Source organism: Canis lupus, chromosome 2, assembly GCF_003254725.2.
Source record: "Canis lupus dingo isolate Sandy chromosome 2, ASM325472v2, whole genome shotgun sequence".
Classification (NCBI taxonomy): Eukaryota; Metazoa; Chordata; class Mammalia; order Carnivora; family Canidae; genus Canis; species Canis lupus.
Window position 1 is genome coordinate 76,455,007 of NC_064244.1, and position 21,945 is coordinate 76,476,951.

Consider the following 21,945-nt stretch of genomic DNA (forward strand, 5'->3'; position numbering starts at 1 on the left):
ATGTTTTCATTCTCTTGGGTGTATATCCAAGAGTGAAATTGCTTAGTCTTATGGTAACTCAGTGTTTAAACTTTTGAGGAACTGTCACAGACTCTTTCAGAGTAGTTGTGTTGTTTCACATTCCCACTAGCAATCTATGAGGGTTCTATTTTCTCTGCATCCTTACTGAAACTGGCTTTTTGATAGTAGCCATCATAGTCGGTGTAAAGTGGTATCTCATTATAGTTTTGATTTGCATTTCCCTGGTGATTAATTATATTGAACATCTTTTCTTTTTTTTTTTTTTTTTTGAACATCTTTTCATGTGCTTTTTGGTCAGTTGTATATCTTCTTTGGAGAAATAATGTCTTTTCTGGTCATTTGTCCATTTGAAATAATGGGTTATTTGTGTTTTTATTACTGAATTGTAAGAGTACTTTATATAGGGATCCCTGGGTGGCACAGCGGTTTGGCACCTGCCTTTGGCCCAGGGCGTGATCCTAAAGACCCGGGATCGAGTCCCACATCGGGCTCCTGGTGCATGGAGCCTGCTTCTCCCTCTGCCTGTGTCTCTGCCTCTCTCTCTCTCTCTCTGTGACTATCATAAATAATAAAATTAAAAAAAATTAAAAAAGAGTACTTTATATATCCTAGATATGGATTATTTATATGACATATGACTTGCAAACATTTTTCCCTACTTTGTCAATTGTCTTTGCACTTTCTTGGTAGTATCTTTTGATCCACAAAACTTTAGGTTTTTTTGAAGATTGATTGATTTACCTATTCTTTCTGTTGTTTTTGGTTTTGTTGCTGTCTAATAATCCATTGCCAGATATGAGGCCATACAGATTTATCCCATTTTTACTTTTGAAAATTTCTAGATGTAGTCTTTATATTTATGTTTTTGTCTCATTTTGAGTTAATTTTTGTGAAGTAAGCCTTCCAGAATCATTCTTTTGCGTGTGTCTATCCAGTTGTGCCTGCGGAGGGGGATAATTTTAATTTAAATTTTTAGATTTTTATCTTTTTAAAAAGATTTTATGAATTCATTTGAGAGAGAGAGTGAATGGAGGGAGAAGAAGAGGGATCCTGAAGCATCCTCTGCTTTTCAGGGCAGAACCCAGCTAGAGGCTTGATCCACAACCCTGAGATCATGACCCGAGCTGAAACTAGGAGTTGGTTGCTCAACTGAGCCACCTATCCCCTCATTTTTAAATTGAGTTTCTATAACTAGTCAGTTAATGAGTTTCCATGTGCAGCAAATCTCAAACATTTTAATGAGTATAATTTTATACTCTTAAAATATTTCTTGAGACATTGTAAATTAATCTGGATAATTTTCTATATCATAAATAGTGACAAGATTTTTTTAAGAGTTTATTTCATATAGGCAGTTTTTAAGAATGAATTTCAAATGGACAATGTGTTTATTCGTATTTCTTAGAGAGAATGAGAGAGGGGCAGAGGGAGAAGGAGAGAAAGAGTCTTAAGGAGGCTCCATGCCCAGTGTGGAGCCTGATGTGGGATTTGATCTGAGATCATGAGATCAAGCGTTGGATGCTTAACTGACTGAGCCACCCAGGTGCCCGCTTATTCAGTTTTGACTAGTTCATTTCCTGTAAAATGCTAAGTTAAATTTTGTTTTGTAGGGGTAATTTTCAAAGTATGCTAGTTTACTTAAATTGGATTTCTATAATTTTTAAAGTACATATCCCTTAATGAGTCAGAATTAACATTAAAGGGAATATAGCTATTTCTAAAGCAACTATATTTGAAACAGTGCTTTTTTTGAGAAATAATGTTTGATATCATTATGAAACAGGTTATAGTGTAGAAATTCTGCCCTTATTCTTATATCCTATACAAGTTCTCTTCCTTTTTCATTATCATACCTGTTTTGATTTCATATATCGAAAGAAGAGGGGTTCCTGGCTGGCACAGTTGGTAGAACATGCGACTCTTGACTTTGGGGTTGTATTTTTGAGTCCCACATTGGGTGTAGACATTATTTAAAAGTAAAATCCAAATTAAGAAAGAGACAGGGAAAGGAAGGAAGAGAAAAAGGTATAAATTAATGAGTATTACCATATTGCCATAAAGCTCAAATAAGAAATAATGCAGAAAAAGATCTTTTTCATTTATTTGTCTTCATTTCCTGAAATCAATTGCCTGTGTCTTCTCTAAAGTAATTTCTACAATGAGATTTTTGTACTCTTGCTTTCCTTTTCAATGAAGCAGTAATAACTTGAGGCTGTCACTTTAAGAATATTGCTTTCGCTGAGTATTGATCCAGGATAGTAGCTTTTCTTACAGTGGACTAGGGCAAAGTTTGGGAACATTCAGCTGGGGTCTATAAATGGAACATTAGTGTTTCAGCATACGGAGAAAGATTTCTGTTGACTTTAATTGCTTGTTTTCTGATTCCTTAAAATATACCTTTTGAGGAGATACTGATTACTGGTCAAACTCAGGGTCTGATATGTCTTTGATCAAGAGGCTTTTTTCCTAATGAGAGAGTTTGTCATTCATGAAATTTCAGTACACACATGTGCTTAAAAAATTATCAGTTCCTTTCTGTTTTTTTGACATAGGTAGGAAACATTCAGATTATTATGTAATCTCTTAGATCTTTGGATTTCTTTGAAGAAATTTGATCTTTGAAAATTTTTTATCTGCCTAATTGACAATGTGGAGGGTATGTAGTAAGTAGCTTAATAATTTAGAGTCTGTTATATTTTAATACTCTTTAATCTTCACATTTTATTTATTTCTGTTAATTTTTTATTAGAAAAAGAAAGTGGGGAAGTAAAATATTTTGCATTTGTATTTGTAGTTAGAGTCTTAAATTCAATTGTTACATACCATCTGTCTAGATTTGCTAATGATTTTCTTGTAATTCCTAATGATTTAACTCATAGCAGTTTGAACTACAGAAGTGTCAAGTGGGTATGCCTACTATATTTTCAGTTATGAAATTTAAAAAATAAAAACATGCTCTAGAGCACTGCCCATGCATATTACTCTGCTTATTGATTGAATTAGAATTTTAAGTGGTACTATAAGAAACCATTTGCTTGCTAACTTGAGCTCAAAGGTTAAATAGGTAAATATCCAATGATTTATGCTGGTGATACAGAGCTTGATGAAAGCTGGTAATAAGCTTAATGGCAGGCAGAATTAGGAGGAGATGTGTTGTAGTGAAAGAGCTTTACATGCCTATCATTTCTTTTAATTCACTTATTTATGGCTGGAAGTGCCTCTTTCATACTGATTTATTGAGCTGGGTTTCAGTGGAAATGGGGCAAAACAACTTATTTGCAAATTAATAAGGTTAATTTTTATAGAAGTATTATTTATATACGATAAAATTCACACTTTTCGAGTGTACAATTCAGTAGGTTTTTTTTTTTTTTTAAGATTTTATTTATTCATGAGAGATTCAGAGAGAGAGGCAGAGACACAGGCAGAGGGAGAAACAGGCTCCTTGTAGAGAGCCTGATGTGGGACTCAATGTGGCGCTTGATCCCTGGATCTAGGATCACACCCTGAACCGAAGGCAGACACTCAATAGTTTAGCCACCTAGGTGTCCCTAATTCAGTGGCTTTAGCATATTAATGAAGATAGGTTATCATCATCATTAAATTAAAGGAGAAAATTGCTCTGTAAAATAAGCTCACTTGGTTTGATACATTACCTGCCCAGTACTAAGTGTTCATTTACTATTGGGCAGATGATTCAATTTGGGCCAAGAATTTGAGACTTTCTAGAATTTTCGGGTGACACACTTCATTGAATCGCCTATTAGATGAACTTATCATTTAGTTCTGTCATGTGGATGGGGGCAATCATATTTTGACCAGATTGTGATACTGTTTTTTACTTTGCTGTAAAGTATTCTGTCTCTGGACACAATGATGTAATAGGAAGAGCGTGGTCTTTAGACTTTAGGGCGACATGGCCTGACCACTTAGCCTTGTTAACTTGAGAGAATTACTTTTTGTTGAGCCTCATTTGACAGGCAATACTGTAAAATGATTCAGTGAAGACAACATAGTTGGTTAGACTTGGAGGCTACTTTAGATTCAGATCTCCTGACTTCTATTTTTGGTTTTCTTTTTTATAGAACTATGTTTTTATTTTAAAATAAATAAATTTTACTCATAACTTTGTTTTAGGAAACAGTTTATCAGTCTACAATATTGTGTTAGTGGTTACAGAGAATAAAATAAACAAAATCAACATTCTGTATTTGTCGCCCAGGAGAAAGAATATTTGTTACTTGGACTGTTGACCATAGATATGTGATTGCCTCTTCACAAATCTTGTAATTATATTGTTAGCCAATAAAATAACTACTAGAAATCAGGAACCCTAGCCTTCTTTTGTAAGGTTAAATGGTGTGGGCTCAGCTTCTGGGGCATAGTACTGAGAACTCTCATTTGAGAACTTATTCTCATAGGGTGAGAATTAGCCCTAGCTAGCAAAAGCAATAGCAGTTGGCTCTGCAGAAGAAAGATCGTCTCATATTTTCCACCATTCATGTGACCACAATGCAGAACTGTAATTCAAGGAAAGTTTTATGTCAGCCAAGGGTAATCTTCATTCTGAAAGAATTAACAAGCTCATAATTAAGGACTTTTGTTTCGGAACTTGTTAGGCTTATGTTTTCTACATTGCAAGCATATCTGTAGCTCGGATGAAGTAGTTTATGAAATGCCTTAGCTTTGCTATTTCTTGCCGCATTTTATTTTATTATCTTTTTAAACATTCCAAATACTGTTTACTTCCTTGAAATCCTACAGCATTTTAGATCCGTTGTGTCTAGGGGTTGATGACAACACGTTGAACTGTGGTCTGAGGTTGCTAGTTTTAAGAATTGTCTAGAGACTGGTACGGTGTTACTGATTTTGAGTGACTAATGCTTTGAGGGTTTTTGCTTTATTTTTTCTGTTCCACTTCAATAAACTGTTGCTACTTAAGTATAAAGAATTTCTCTTATTGATTCAGATTTCTGTAATTTGTGGTCATTCATATAAAATTATTATTTGTAGCTGTCATTTTGTGTTCCAAAATGTTTCACTGAATTAGGAAGTAATATGATATGAGAAGTATGAAGTATTTGTTAGGTTTAAGGAAACATTCAGTTTCATTTTGCATTTATTATATTTATAGTCCTTTTAAAAATACATTTAAATTAGTATAAACACACAATAGAGTTATGTAATCTTATTTTCTGGAGAGAATTGCTATTAATCTTTTGGTTGTCTAGTTGGGTTTTTTTTTTTTTTTGGGTTGTCATTCTTAAAGAGGTAAAATATCATTTTGCCAGGTAGATGGAGCTCATGTCATTTGGTTTTGAAGCTGATTAAAATGATAGTCTTTTGTCCTTTGATAGACTATCCTGGCAACATGCTGAAATATTTTAAATATTATGCTGAAGAACCTTTATGGTAAAAAAGAATGAATTAATTAATTTGAGAGAGAGAGAACGTACATGATAGAGCACAGGCAGGGGGAGAGCAGAGGGAGAGGGAGAGGGAGAAACAGGTTCTCCACTGAGCAGAGAGCTGTTGTGGGGCCTGATCCCAGGACCCTGAGATTATGAGTTGAGCCAAAGGCAAGACACTTAAACCCACTGAGCCACCCAGGTGCCCCGAGCCTCTTTTTAATTTATAGTTGGTGGGTAGATATGGGGAAAGTAGCAGCTAAAATAGAAAAACAAGGAAACAATTGTATTTGCCATTTCTGAGTAATTAGCAGAACAGACTGTGTCTTTTTCAGTAATTTGCATGCATCTTCCTGAATATCCTGTTTATACTTCTTTAGTCTTTTTCTCTAGAGAGTAAAGGTAGATTCTCATCATGGACCTGAAGTGTGGAGGCTTGTGTAATTTTATTTGTTTTGAGTTGCCATGGAATGCTTATCTTGGGAATCACTTTTGGAGAGATTGAGCTGATTACTTTAAGAAATTTGAAATATTTGTTTTCCAGTTTTGTGGAGAAGTAAATGAGTAACCTTACTAATTGGGTGACGAAAGTTGGGTCATTGACAGAACCTTATGATGGTAAATTTCTGTTAATGCTAAAGGAAGGCATTTTTGAGTTCTCTTATCCTTAACTCGCTCTTCTAGAATCCCTAGAGGACCTGTGCAGCAGCCTCTCGAGGACCGAATCTTCACTCCTGCTGTCTCAGCAGTGTACAGCACGGTGAGTACCTCAAGGACTGCTGTCGCAGTGCCTGACTTCTTGCACATGAGCCTTTGATATCACAGCAATGTTTGTTTGATTGGCATGTGAAGGTTTGGTAAATGGTTCATTAAAATACCAATTTAAATTAGGTGTATTTAAGAAGGGTCACTAGGCCTTTTTCCTCATCATCTTAATTTAATAATTGGGTGTGAAACAAACATTGTTTTAAGATAGATTGGCTCATACATATGTGATCTTATTCCTCCTTTTTCATCTTTCTGTAATTCCCCTGTGGCCTTGTCTTATAATTCTTTTAGGAAATTGAGTTTTAATTTTCTTTTTTGATGTTAAAAATCTTTTTTAAAAGTTTTAATCTTTTCAAAGTTTAAATTTTTGAATGTAGAGGATGAAGGTCATAAAATTAGAAGCAGATTTCAGGTGTCTCACAGTGATCTAAGGGAATTTAGTGAAAATGTAAGAGTCAGATATACCTTTTTATTATTTCAGTTCATCATACCATTTATTCCTCATCCTACAAATAGGGTATGATAAAGCACTGATTCTTATCCTTTTGGGTTGTGAATTACTTTTAGAATCTGAATGTAGTCACAATACTTTCTTCTCAAAAAAGAGCATATACCCAGTGTTTATGTATAATTTCAGAATTTCACAAATATTCATTAGGCCATTCATCAGCCCAAAGTTAAGAATTTTTGATTAGAGATACAAACATGATATATATGGGAAAGGAAGAAGTCCTTTCATTATGGAAGTGACACTAAGCTGAAAGATATAGGATGTCTCTAGGCAGAGTAGGGAACAAAAGACCTTCTAGGAAGTTAAATTCAGAGGCATACTTAATGGAATGAATGGCCGCTAGTCAGCTTACTATGGCATGTGTGTTAGGTTTTGTAGCGGAAGCAGAGATGAGCTAGTAGATGGGTTTTGAAAGTTTTTTTTTTTTTTAAGATTTTATTTATTTACTCATGAGAGACAGAGAGAGAGAGAGAGAGAGAGAGAGAGAGGGGCAGAGACACAGGCAGAGGGAGAAGCAGGCTCCATGCAGGGAGCCCGATGAAGTGGGACCCAATCCTGGGTCTCTAGGATCACACCCTGGGCTGAAGGCCGCACTAAACCGCTGAGCTCCCCGGGCTGCCCGGGTTTTGAAGGTTTTAAGATTGTCATGGAGAGTTAAAACTTTATTGTACAGGAACGGTTAGGATGATTTCCCTGAAACAAGTCTCAGTTTACAGATTATAGATTAACACTTGTAAATTATTTTTTGAACCCCCTGACTCTTAAAATTGATTCAATTTGGATGACAAATTGCCTGATCATTCTAATAATTAAGAACCTTCAATTTACATTGAAGAGCAGCCTTTAGTTTTTTTTCTGACATAAACTTTCTATAGGCCAAAGGGTTTTTTTTTGTTTTGTATTGTTGGTACTGACCTTAAGGACAGCTTAATTTTTGTGTGGCATAACTCTTAGAATATACATTTCTTCTAATGATGAAAGTACTCTTTAACATTCAATTATTATTTTCAAGAATAAGATAGAAGAAAATGAAAATTTCTAGTAATCTGATTTCTGGAAGCAACTACTGTAACGATTTTTTGGGTATAGTTTCCTTTTTTCTTTCTGTTTTAGGCTCTGTATAAGATATTTTATTCTAGTTTGTCAGTTCATATTATAATATTAGCTTTTCCTGTGCTATTGAAATATATCATAAATAATAGATGGCTGTCTATTTTGTCATAAGAATTTAATATACACTGAACAGTTCACAAATATTTCTTGAGCTTTTAAAGTGTATCAGGTACTGTTTGGTGTTGTGGATGTAGTAGTGAGCAAACCAAACCCATTGTACTCATAATAGAGTTTATTTTTTTTTATTTTTTTATTTTTATTTTTTTATTTTTATTTATTTATGATAGTCACAGAGAGAGAGGGGGGCAGAGACACAGGCAGAGGGAGAAGCAGGCTCCATGAACCGGGAGCCCAATGTGGGACTCGATCCCAGGTCTCCAGGATCGCGCCCTGGGCCAAAGGCAGGCGCCAAACCGCTGCGCCACCCAGGGATCCCTCATAATAGAGTTTATAACGTTCTGTCGTTTAGAAGAAAAGTAAACATGTGTATGTGAAATATAGTAGTGGGTAGGAATAGGGCTCTTGATGAAAATGAGACAGTATAAAGGGATAGAGAATGACTGAACAATCCTACTTTTCCTAGGGCTCTTGGGACATTCTGTCTAAAGGCATGATTGAAGTAGAAAGCTAAGAAGTGAGGGAGTGAGCCTTGCATATTTCTAGGGAAAGCATATTTCCAGTAGAAGGAACAGCAGTGCAAATGCTTAGGGATAGCAATGTGCTTGATGTGGTCTTAGAACTGCAAGGAAACTAGTGTGGTTGGAGAAGAGAGAGGTTAGGGAGAGAATTCAGAGAAGTCTCTGAAGCATGAGATTATGTGGGGCATTATTTACCATGGCAAGAATTTGGATTTTATTCTATGTGCTGGAAAACCATTAGAAACAGGAGCAATAGGTCTGAATTTCCTTTTAAAGACCACTCTAGCTGTTCTATACAGAATAGACTGATGAGGGCAAGTGGCTGTGGTGGTGAAATAGAAGCAAGATGACGAGTTAGAGATTATTATAATAAAAAAGGCAAAAGATGGTGGTGGCTTGCTCTAAGTTGGTACAGAAAAAGATGAGTAGTGGAATTTGGTGTATATTTCGAAACTCCATAGGATATCGTATTAGCTTGGATGTGAGATGTAAAAAAAGAATAAAGAGTGATGTTATGGATTTGACTTGAGTAAATGAATGAAGGTAGTACTTTTTATTCAGAACACTGGGTGAGAAGCAGGGTTTTTGTTGAGAAAAATCAATAGTAGATATAAATATTATTTAGGTGAGAGGTTAAACATTGTTTCTAGTATTTCATTTTTTAAAAAATTTTTATTTATTTATGATAGTCACAGAGAGAGAGAGAGAGAGGCAGAGACACAGGCAGAGGGAGAAGCAGGCTCCATGCACCGGGAGCCCGACGTGGGACTCGATCCCGGGTCTCCAGGATCGTGCCCTGGGCCAAAGGCAGGCGCCAAACCACTGCGCCACTCAGGGATCCCCTGTTTCTAGTATTTCATATTGGAAATAACTTACTTGAATTTAAAGCCTTTCCTGAATTTTGGATTATTTTGCAGAACAAATTCTAGAAATGATATTACTGAGTTAAAGTGTAGCTATCTATGTTTTTGAAATGCCTTATAAATGAAGACATGTGACTTCTTAAACTTAGTACTTTGGAGAGGAAGTTATCCAAATCCCACAGTGTCTGCTACAGAGTTTACATGTCATGTTATGAAGCAAAAGGTTTGAATTTATTTTTGTGTTAGATCATATTTGACTTTTCTGTTTGAAGCCACTGCCTTTTATACAGTCCTTCAGTTAATTAAAAAAGTAGGTGCATCAATTATATATAATGCCTATTCTGGAATGACAAGAAATTTTATTTTAGGCAATAAAAGTTACCTTCAAATTTGGCAGTCTTCACTTTTTTTTTGATCAGTTGTTTCCATTGGTAGCAATTTTAGTCTCTGCCTCACTTTTATAGTGTTGTACATACTAACTGAATGAATAGGAGAGTAGTTGACCAGGTGCTTTGACATTTTTAATCCCCCTTCTCAGCCCCAGGAGTATGTATTGGTCACTATTTCTCTAGTGTCTGGGTCCATTAGCATCATTTCTGTAGCATGAAGTAAAGGCTAACCTTTATTTGTTCACCTACTCCTGCCTCACCACATGATGCCCATATGTCTCTTGAATTGAGTTGGTGAATTCCTTGAAAGGTAAAAATGAATCCTGGCCAGTTTTTAAAAATTATACAATCAAAGATTTTACTTTTTTATGTCTGTTTGCAGGCTTTCTACCTTTATTTCAGCCATTATGGATAGGTTTTCTGCTGATAAAGTATCATCTGCAGTAGGAATTTTTTTGGTTTTTGTTTAAAAAATTTTTTTAAAGATTTTATTTATTTGTTCATGAGAGACACACAGAGAGAGGCAGAGACACAGGCAGAGGGAGAAGCAGGATCCCTGCCGGGAGCCTGACCCGGAACTCGATCCTGGGACTCCAGAATCAAGGCCTGGGCGGAAGGCAGGTGTGCTAAACTGCTGAGCCACCCGGGGATCCCAGACTTTGTTTTTTGAAGGTCGATTTATTTATTTTAGAGAGAGAGGCAAGTGGGAGAGTGGGAGAGGGAGAGACTCTCAGGCAGACTCTACACTGAACATGGAGCCTGACATGGGGAACAATTCCAGGACCTTGGAATCATGACCTGAACCGGAACCAAGAGTTGAATGCCAAACTGGCTGTGTTAGACACCCCAGGACTCAGTTTTTATAGTGCTGTGATATTACATGTTTTAGCCTGATTATCATTCATTCATTCATTCATTTTAGCCTGATTTATAGAAGTTTCTCTTTGGGATATTTATCAGGGATGGGAGAGACAAGTTTGTCATTATTCGTTTTTAGCCATAATTTCATTGAGAGTGATTGATTATGTGAACATAAAAGGAATAAAGCCAGTAGTTTTTAAGCTCTAGTAAGAGAAATATATACTATATGGACGAGAGAAAATGGTACAACTGAAGAGGGATGAGCTAATTTGATGTATATTTATTAGTAATTGTCATGCTTCTGAAAACAAAATGAAATTTCACCATGTTGTATATTTTTGGCTTACCATTTTATTTAGAGAAATTAGATTTTATGGCTATTTTTTAGAAAGATTTTTATTTATTTATTCATGAGAGACACACAGAGAGAAGCAGATACTAGGCAGAGAAAGAAGCAGACACTAGGCAGAGGGAGAAGTAGGCTCCCCACAGGGACTTGGATCCCCAGACCCCAAGATCACAACCTGAGCCAAAGGCAGACCCTCACCACTGAACCACCCAGGTGCCCCAGATTTTATGGCTATTAAATATTTTTCTTTTAAAGTGAGCTCTGTACCCAGTGTAGAGCCCAATTTGAGGCCTAAACTCTTTACCCTGAGATCATGATTTGAGCTGAGATTAAGAGTTGGTTGCTTAACTGAGCCACCCAGGTGCTCCTAAGCCAGTATTTTTAATATGATTGCAGAAATGAACTTAATACAAAATTTGCTTGGAATAATGACTCTACTACAAGAAGCAGCAGTCCTATATTTTGGTGCATTGGAAGAGTTATTAACTGCTTCTTCAAAATTCCAATAAATAAGGTGAATAAATTACTCCTTAATAGTGTAACATTTCATGATCCTGTTCAGCCAGCTTATACTTCTAAAGCCTTGATTCTGTCATCTTGTAGTTCTGTGACATCTAAGTAGAAAATCATGCTTTTATTTTAATTTTTTTTTCAGGTCACTGATAAACACTGGGTAGACCAACATGTCAATGGAGGTACCTGCATAGGGACAAAATTTAGTATGGGTTGATCAACACTTCTTAGACAGTTGTATCCAGCAAGATGTAAATCTACTTAATTGTCCAGTGATCTATCATAATAATAATAATCATCATCATCATCATCATCATCCATTTTTCCCTCCAGTGGTAAATACACCAGATGAATTGATTATTTATGTAGACTTTATTTTTAAAAATAGCTTCATTGGGGTATATTTGATACACTAGATAGATAGATAGATAGATAGATAGATAGATAGATAGATAGATAGTCCTAATGGTTTAGATGTATCTAAAATGTACTATTTAAAGTATATAATTTGGTAAGTTTTTTTTTAAGATTTTATTTATTTATTCATGGGTAACTTTTAACATATATGTACACCCATGAAACCTTAGCTACAATCAAAATTAAGATATGCATCATTCTTAAAAGTTTCTTTATTTCTTTCGTAAATTTTTTTCTACTTTCCCCCGACCATTGTTCTTCTTTCTGTTATTAAGGATTCATTTAAAAATTATAATAATAAAAAAAAGTATAATAGGAAAAGGAATAATGCAGTAGATACTGGTTGTTTTTTGTTTTTTGATTTTTCTTTTGTGACTCAAGTTAATTATTTCAAGATACTTCTTTTTTTTGTTTTTTAAAGATTTTGCTTATTTATTAATGAGAGGAGGCACAGAGAGAGAGAGAGAGAGCGTAGAGACACAGGCAGAGGGAGAAGCAGGCTCTATGCAGGGAGCTCCATGTGGGAGACTCGATCCTGGGTCACCAGGATCAGGCCCTGGGCTGAAGGCGGCGCTAAATTGCTGAGCCACTCGGGCTGCCCTATTTCAAGATATTTCCATGTTGTGTTTATTAGTAGCATCTTCTTGGGAGGAAAAGTAAACTTTAGGCTTAAGATTTAGGGCTTCATAATCACATGTCCTATATATTCTTTTCCCCCCTACGGTAGAGTTTGGTTTCTTCAATTGTATAATCACATGATTATACAATTAGGTTGTTTTCTTTTTTTATATAACATTGTATGTTAAATCATCTCCCATGTTATTACATAACAGAAACATACACATAAGTTTAAATATCATGTCTGTGAGGTGAACCATAATTTATATAATCAGTAAATAATTTGTGGGGCTCCTGGGTGGCTCAGTGGGTTAAGTATTTGCCTTTGGGTCAGGTCATGATCCTGGGGTCCTGAGATAGAGCCTGTTTCTCCCTCTCCTGCCTGCCACTCCCCCTGCTTCTTTTCTCTCTGTCTTTCTCTCTCCCCCTCTGTCAAATAAATAAGTAAAATCTTTAAAAAAATAATTTTGTGATATATACATATGCATAAATAAAATACATATATGTGTGGATTTTTTTATCTATTTCCTTAGGCTACGATTCTCAAAAGTAACCTTACTATGTTAAAACACAACATACTTTAAAGATAATTAATATTTTTGACATATAGTTATGGCAGGGTATAGTTATGGTATAGTTAGGGTATGTTGCTGCAAACAGTACAGGAGCATATCCATTTCATTGTATCTTGAGTTTCAGGTGTTTCTATTTTTTTTTCTTTAAAGATTTTATTTTTTTATTCCTGAGAATACACAGAGAGGGGAGAGAGAGAGAGAAGCAGGCTCCATGCAGGGAGCCTGACGGTGGCACTCGATCTTGGGTCTACAGGATCATGCCCTGGGCTGTAGGCAGCACTAAACCGCTGAGCCACCTGGGCTGCCCCTATTTTTTTTTAATATTTCATCTATTTATTTAATATTTCATCTATTTTTTTAAATATTTCATCTTATTTATTTATTTATTTATTTATTTAGAGTGGGAGCAGGAAAGAGGGTCAGAGGGAGAGAGAGAAAAAGAATCTCAAGCGGATTCCACCCTAACCATCATGCCCATTGTGGGGCCCGATCTCGTGACCCTGTGATCATGACCTGAGGTGAAATCAACTGATAAAGCCACCCCAGCACCCTCAGGTGGTCCCTGAGAGTGTATTTTCAGTTGTATTTGCTAACATAGGTCAAAAGTGCTATTTCCCAGTTCGCAAAAGAGAAAATTAGCAGATTTTAATTGGCTGTGGAAGAATGCTTAACATTGGTAAAATAATGATGTTATGGTTTGTCTAGAAAATTAGCAAAGTTTTAATTATTACCCATTTCTCAGTTGTAGGAATGTAATAATTAGGAATGTTTCGGGACTTTTTTTTTTCTTTATTAGAGACACACAGAGAGAAAGGCAGAGACACAGGCAGAGGGAGAAGCAGGCTCCATGCAGGGAGCCCGATGTGGGACTCGATCCCGGGTCTCCAGGATCACACCCTTGGCTGAAGGCGGCCCTAAACCCCTAAGCCACCCCGGGCTGCCCAGGACTTTGTTTTTCAAAGCCTTTTAATCTTTTTCCCTGTTTAATATTTTTGCATTATGGAGTATGGAAAAGGAATGAAGTTTTCCTATTTGTTGGGACACAAAGGATTTTATTGTAAGAAGACTGTAGAATTTACAATTATTATTGTTGTCACTTTTCTCCAATAGCATTACTTATGTGTGACCACAGTTAGATATCCTGATTTTTGTTTTTGAAATTTAAATAAAGGATGAAAATCATATCAGATACTTTTTTAAAAATGAAATTATAGAAAAATATGTATAACATAAAATTTGCCATCTTAATTATTTTATTTTTAAAAAAGTTTTATTTTATTATTTTTTAAAGATTTTATTTATTTATTCATGAGAGACAGAGAGAGGCAGGCTCCATGCAGGGAGCCCAATGTGGGACTCGACCCCAGGCCTACAGGATCACGCCCTGAGTTGAAGGGACATGCTCAACCCCTGAGCCACCCCGGCATCCCAAAAATGTTTTATTTATTTAAGTAATTTGTACACCCAATTTGGGGCTTAAACTCACAACCCCAAAATCAAGAACCACATGCTCTTCCAACAGAACTAGCCAGGCATCCTCCATTTTAATAATTTTAAAGTATACAGTTAGGGCATCTGGGTGTTTCAGTGGTTGAGCATCTGCTTTTGGCTCAGGTTGTGATCCTGGGATCGGGTCTCGCATCAGGCTCCCTGTGAGGAGCCTGCTTCTCCCTCTGCCTATGTCTCTGCCTCTCTCTCTGTGTCTCTCATGAATGAATAAATAAGAAAAACTTTAAAAAAAGTATACAGTTAAATGGTACTAACACATTCATCTTGTGCAGCCATTATCACCACACATCCACAGAACTCTTCATTTTAAAAACTGAAAATCCGGCTATTACAACAACTATAACTACTCTATAACAACTCTTCATTTTCCCTTATCTTGAGTGTCTGGAAACCAACCTACCTTCCTTCCTTCTTTCCTTCCTTCCTTCCTTCCCTCCCACCTTCCCTCCCTCCTTCCCTGTTTCCCTCCCTCCCTCTCTTCTTCCCTCACTTTCTTTTCTTTTCTTGTTTCTTTTCTTCTTTCTTTCTTTCCTTTCTTTTTTTTCTTTCTTTCCTTTCTTTCTTTCTTCTTTCTCTTTCTTTTCTTTCTTTCTTTCTTTCTTTCTTTCTTTCTTTCTTTCTTTCTTTCTTTCTTTTCTTTTAAAGAATTTTTTAAAAATATTTTTTATTTTATTTATTCATGAGAGACACAGAGAGAGAGAGAGGGACACAGACACAGGCAGAGGGAGAAGCAGGCTCCATGCAGGGATCCCGATGTGGGATTCGATCCTGGAACTCCAGGATCATGTCCTGAGCCAAAGGCGTACGCTTAACTGCTGAGCCACCCAGGCATCCCTTTATTTTATTTTTTATTTTTTTATTTTTTTATTTTTTAATATTTTTTATTTATTTATGATAGTCACACAGAGAGAGAGAGAGAGAAGCAGAGACATAGGCAGAGGGTGAAGCAGGCTCCATGCACCGGGAGCCCGACGTGGGATTCGATCCCGGGTCTCCAGGATCACGCCCCGGGCCAAAGGCAGGCACCAAACCGCTGCGCCACCCAGGGATCCCCCTTTATTTTATTTTTGATATGTCCTTGCATATCTTGAATAAATAAGTACCACTTGGTCATGATATATAATCCTCCTAATATGCTCTTGGGTTCTGTTTGCTGGTTGGTTGGCTTTTTGTTTTTTATTTTTTAAATTATTTTGAGGAGTTTTGCATTGATATTGGTCTTTCGTTTTCTATAATGCCTTTATCTGGCTTTCCTGTCAAGATCATGCTGGCCTCATAGAATGATAAAGGAATATTCTTCATTTTTTTGGAAAAGTTTGAGAAGAATTAGTATTCCTTTTTAAATGTTTGGTGGCATTTCCCAATGAAGCCATCAAGTCCAAGGCTTTTCTTTTTTTCTTTTTTTGAGTATGGATTCAGTTTCCTTACTAGTTACATGTCTATTCAGATTTTATTTCTTTGTGATTTAGTCTTGGTAGATTTTGTGTTTCTAGGAATGGGTCCATTTCACCTAGATGATCCAATTTGTTGTTGTTTAGTTATTTTCTTAATATTGGCTGTTGATTTAATGTTCTACTCAGAATTCTCTAATCACTTGAAAAAAATCTAGGTCAGTGATTCTCAACTAGAGATGCTTTTACCCTCCAGAGGACATTTGGTAATGTCTGGAGACATTTTTTGTTGTCATAATTTGATACAGGGGTAGAGAAGGAGTGCTCGTGGCATTTGAAAGCCAGAGACCAAGGATGCACTTGAACATCCCAAAGTTAACAGGGGAGCCTTGTAGCAAAAGTTATTCTAAAATGTCACGAATGCCATGGCTGAGCAACCCTGATATTTATCTTATCTAAATGTTAGCAACATTATTAAGATTACTTAAAATTGTTAACACTCAGTCCAGCTAGTATTTGTTGAATACCCACTAGGTATGACTTACTGTATTACTTCTGGGAGAAAAACATTGATTTGAAAGTAAAAGCTAATGAAAATTGTAGTAAGTGCCTTGAATGAGATATATAGGCTATAAAATTGATAACTGAGTACTTCTTAATTAGGTATGAGTGGTAGGCCAGATAAGGTGGAATTTTAGGATATCTGAACCAGGAGGAGAACTCAGCCCTTCACGGATAGGGATGAAATGTATGAACCTTCCAGATAGATTTGCAGCAATTCAAAGGCATTTTAGATGAATAGAGCTCTCCTGTTCTTGGAAGCTCAGTGTTTGGGAGACAGCGCTACATGGTAGTCTGGGATCTGGTGCTGTCCATTAAAATGCTTGCTCAGCACTTGGAATGTGGCTAATGTGACTAAGGAGCTGAATTTTTAATTTTATGTAATTTTCGTTTATTGATGTTTAAAAATTACTAGTGGTGTTCATATTGGGAACTGCAGCTCTGTGACAAAATCTAGATCATGCTAATTTTGTAAGGTTCTGAAAAGGCATTTAGATTTTCTTGGCATACAGGAAATCCATTGAAGGATTTCAAGTATGGATATGACATGATTAAGATGTAAATTATAAAAATGCTTTGATATTTATGGTATTGCTGGATAAATTAGAATTTACATTTTACGTGGGGATCATAATGGATAATAGTTGAACATGGCTAACTGGCTCCTGAATGCTACCAGTTGAATTCAGAGCCTTGTGCTTTCACATGCAGTTGTGTGGGTCATTGAGCAAGTTGCTTAAAACTCTTTTGTACCTCAATTTCCTTCCTCATTAATAAAATGGAGACAGTTATAGTATTTATCAAAAGGTCATTATGAAGGTTAAATGAGACAAATCCATTTAAAACTGATAAAACCTGATATGTAATCATTAAGGGATTTAGAAGCAACTGCTGCCACTGTTACTACTCTAGTTTTATCAGTATTACAATAAGAACCAGGGAACTACCAACTGCTCTTAGCATCTGTTTTTTTTTTTGTTTTGTTTTGTTTTTTTTTAGCATCTGTTTGAAGTGACATTTGCACAGGCTTAATGTAGTGTTAAATAAAATGCTTATTTGTGTTCCATTTTAATAGTGTAGATTTTAAAACTTTAGTATTTATCATAAACGTCATACAGGATAATCTCTGGAATGTCTAACTTTATTAAAGTAGGAAAGTCAACTCTTTTAATAAATTAATGTACATTATAGAAAACGAAGAAAATTAGGGGATAAAAGACTTGTGTCATTATCCATGTATTAAATACTGTTAACTCTTTTTATATTTCCTCCTTTTAGTCTGTAACTACCATATTGTTAGATATGTTGTTTTATTTTTAATAATTCCATACAATTGTTTTTAGCTAAAATCTAATTTTAACAATGTTGCCAGTAATTATTGTAATTCTAGATTATTGTCACCTTATTTTTATAAATTGGTAGTAAAATAAGTAACAAAAAATTGGTATTATAGAAAGGTAGTCAGTTGAGGTAAGACATGTATTACTTTTCTTTCCATGTAGTTTACTTTTTATTGTAATATAATTGACATTTAACATTGTAAATTTCAGGCATACATCCTGTTGATTCGATATACTTACATTTTGTACCGTGATTATCACCATTACCTTAGCTAACCCCTCCATCATGTCACGTAGTTATTCTTTTTTGTCGTGAGAACATTTAAGGTCTAGTGTCTTAACAACTTCCAATTATATAATACAGTATTGTTAACAATAATCACAATGCTGTACATTACATCCCCGGAATCTTTGTTCAACATTTCCCAAATTCCTCAACCTCCAGCCCCTGATAATTACTATTCTATTCTTTGTGTCTAGGAGTTTGTTTTATATTCCACATTTAAGTACTATCATGAAGTATTGGTCTTTGCCTGTCTGATTTATCTCACTTAGTGTAATGCCCTTAAGGTCTATCCATGTTATCGCAGATTTCCTTATGGGCTGAATAATCAGTGCATGTGTGTATGTACATCAAATCTTCTTTAATCATTTGTCTGATGTGAAGTTGTTTCCATATCTTGCTTATTGTGAATAGTGCTGCAGTAAACCTGGAGTGCGCTTAATCTTTTCTTTTTTTTTATAGAGAGGAAGGGGGAGGGAAGGAGAGAGGCTCTTAAGCAGGCTCCACATCCAGAGCGGAACTTCACACGAGGCTGATCTCACGACCCCTAGATTATGACCTGAGCTGAAATCAAAAGTTGGATGTTTAATTGACTGAGCCATCAGGCACCCCAGATCATGCTTATCTTTTTGTTATCTCGTTTTCATTTCCTTTGGATATATACCCCGATGTAGGATTGCTGAGTCATAGAGTCCAGCTGAGTGTAAGCCTTGTATTATTATGTCTCCACACAACCTGGGGCTCAAACTTATAACCAAGAATCAGATGCTTCACTGAATGAGCCAGCCAGGCACTTCAAGCTTTGTATTATTTTGAGGGATCACCTTGGATTGAATTTTTAAAAATTTATCAGGTACCAAGATTGAGTATGTTTCATCATTTCCTTAATTTTTCCTGGGCTCTCCTTTTACTAACATCTTCAGGATGTTTTATAAGGCAGCTAATTCTTAGGGCATCTGGGTGGCTCAGTTGGTTAGTGTGACTTTGGCTCAGTTTATGATCTCGGGGTCCTGGGATCAAGCTTCTAGTTGAGCTCCATGCTCAGTAGGGAGTCTGCTTGTCCCTCACCTTCTACCCCTCTCTGTGCTTCTCCGTGCTCTTTCTCTCGAATAAACAAACAAATAAACAAATAAATAAAATCTTTTAAAGAAAGCTCATTCTTCATTATCACTAACATCACTCTCCTTTAGCCAGTTTTACAATCAGCATCATTAAATACTTTTGAAATGCTGATTCTGCTACTGCTGTATTTTGTTGTTGTTACAAATAAGCCTTTAATTAGGTCTAGTCTTTTTTTTCTATATTGTTTTTCTTTCTAAATATAGAATAGATTCATTTATCTGTTGTAAAATTTAAAACATGTTTGAAGTTACTTTTCTGTGGCATTATAAATATAACTGAAAAAGACTGTCCTTTTGGTGCTTGCTATCAGATCTTAAATATTGGAAATATGACAGTTATAAAGGATAATTGAGACAAACTCAGTTTAGTAAATGTTTATTGAGTGATAACTGTTCAAGATTTTGTGTCATAATATGGGAAAATGATGGTAGATATGATGATTCTTGTCTTAAAGAGTTCTTATTTTGTCAGGCACAATGACAATATACTGTTTTAAGTATACTGGAAAATGAGGAGGACATATTAATGACCATATAAATTAGGACAAGTAAATATAATTAAATAGTAACATTTGTTGGTAGAGTTATCATGAGTTCTCATTAGGCATAAGTACTTAGAGGAATAGAGCATAGCTATAACTATTCATGAGAGAAATAACAGGACTAGATGAATTTTCAGCTATCAAATGCAGATGGACAGATTTGGACTCTATCTTAGGGAAAGTAGGGATAAGTGAACATATTCTAGTTAAGTACTTTAAACTGGATGATGAGAGTACTACTCCACAGTGTAATAAGTCATGAAATTTATAAGAATTGATGACACCTGATCAGAGGAGTGGACGATGGGGAAATTAATAGTTTATAGAACATTTTCTTCATCATTGTTAGTTACTGATGATGTAACACTTAATGAGCACTTACTATGTACCAGACACTATTCTAAGCACTTTACTTGCCTTAGCTCGTTTAATCCCTATAGCAAAGGTATGAGGTAAGTATAATTATATCCCCTTTATTAGTTGGGAAAACAGATACAGAAAAATGATGAAAAATCTTGCCCAAGTTCATCTAGCTACTAAGTGTAAGGGCTGGGCTTGAATTCAGCTGGATATTTAACATTTATTAAGTGATAATTGTGTCCCAGGCACCATCCTAGGTGTTATACAGTGCACTGCACTGCTTAATCCTTAGGACAGCCTTCATTTACAAATAGGGAAATGGGTTCAGAAAAGTTGGATAATTTGAATACAGGTCTGTCTCTTCACAGCTCATATGTGGAAAGCTGCCTTTTTCTTGAATTCTCACAAGGTAAAAAGCACTACAATACTCAGTGTTTTTAGGATCGGGACTCTTAATCATTTGATGAAAGCTATAGATCTACTTTGCAGAACAGTGAACACATAAACATACATATTTTTATTGCAGTTTTAAAAAAGTCCAAGGATTGTTTTAATGTAGCTAAAAGACCCTCACTTGTAAGATTCATTGCTCTAGCCTAGATTACCTTTCCCTTGCAAGGGTGCTCTGTTACACTCTGGTCCTGATTCTTGATATAGGGAAGTAGCCCAGCTGTTACTTTATATATCATATGTTCAGTGGACAAGCCTTATTAAGATTTTTGCCTACTATCCATCATGAAGTACCTTTTTTTTTTAGTTTTTATATATAGGAGTTCAAACCCCTTTTTTTTTTTTTTAGCTTGACAACTGCACTATGTGCAGTTTATTTATATCTTGGTTTTTAAAAATTCTGGGTCTGCTTTTCTGCCTGTCTTGTTATATACTGAGTAATGACATTTATGAAAGTTAGGATTTCTTATTAATATTCAGTATGAAAAAAAAAAGAAAAAAATATTCAGTTTGAATTTGCTCATAAATTGTTAAATCACATACTTAATTAAAATATTATTTAATATGTATTTACCTCATTTTTCTCCTTCAAAAGAAGGATTAACCTTAAAGATATAAAAGTTGTTCTGTAGTTAAATGTCATTTATAAATTGCTTTTCAATTTCTCTGATAAGAAAATAGTAGAATAATCAAGGCCTTTAATCTCAAAGAACTTTGAAAATGTGTTGCATTTAACTCTGGGATATTCCCCCTCAGGTCCATTTATAATACTATATGTACTGTTGTTAAAAACAAAACAACTGATAGGGACCAATTTAAAATGAGAGGAGTCCTGAGAAATTGGACTGTCATAAGCAACTGTGTGGTAAATGGAGTTGTAATTATTTCAAGAAAAAAGAAAAAATATTATTACTTAAAGTATGGATTTATTATCGCTGTGAAGTTGGTGGCATGAATAGCGAGGTGATTTTTTACTGCAATCTTTGATAGACATAAAAATGTTTAACTTCCACCTCATACACCCTTTTTATCTTTTATTTATTTATTTATTTATTTATTTATTTATTTATTTATTTATTTATTTCCTTTTTATCTTTTAAAAGCACATTCTGGCTGTCAGAAATTCTGTAGGTAAGAGATTGGAAGGATTACCATCTTTATCCATTGTGTCATTCTCTGTTTAATTGCCATATAGTATGTGGAGTGTTCAGTAGAAGGGTATTTAATTTCTTTAACCATTAAACATCCAAAGAACTTTTGTGTTGGGAATTTGAAGATTTGCAAAATTAGCAGTACATTTTAGTCTTTATTTGTTCAATAAGTTTTATTTAGTAATTTTTTAGA

At 35.3% G+C, this 21,945-nt stretch overlaps 1 protein-coding gene across 6 annotated transcripts in view; it reads left to right on the top strand.

Moving 5' to 3' along the window:
• Window positions 1-21,945, top strand: part of EIF4G3 (eukaryotic translation initiation factor 4 gamma 3) — a 330,809-nt gene that overhangs the window by 94,689 nt on the left and 214,175 nt on the right. For all 6 annotated transcript variants that reach the window (XM_049106169.1, XM_049106142.1, XM_049106171.1 and 3 more), the window contains one exon: window positions 6,114-6,189. The gene's annotated coding sequence lies outside the window, so the exon portion shown is untranslated. Of the gene's footprint in view, window positions 1-6,113; window positions 6,190-21,945 lie in introns of those variants that run through there.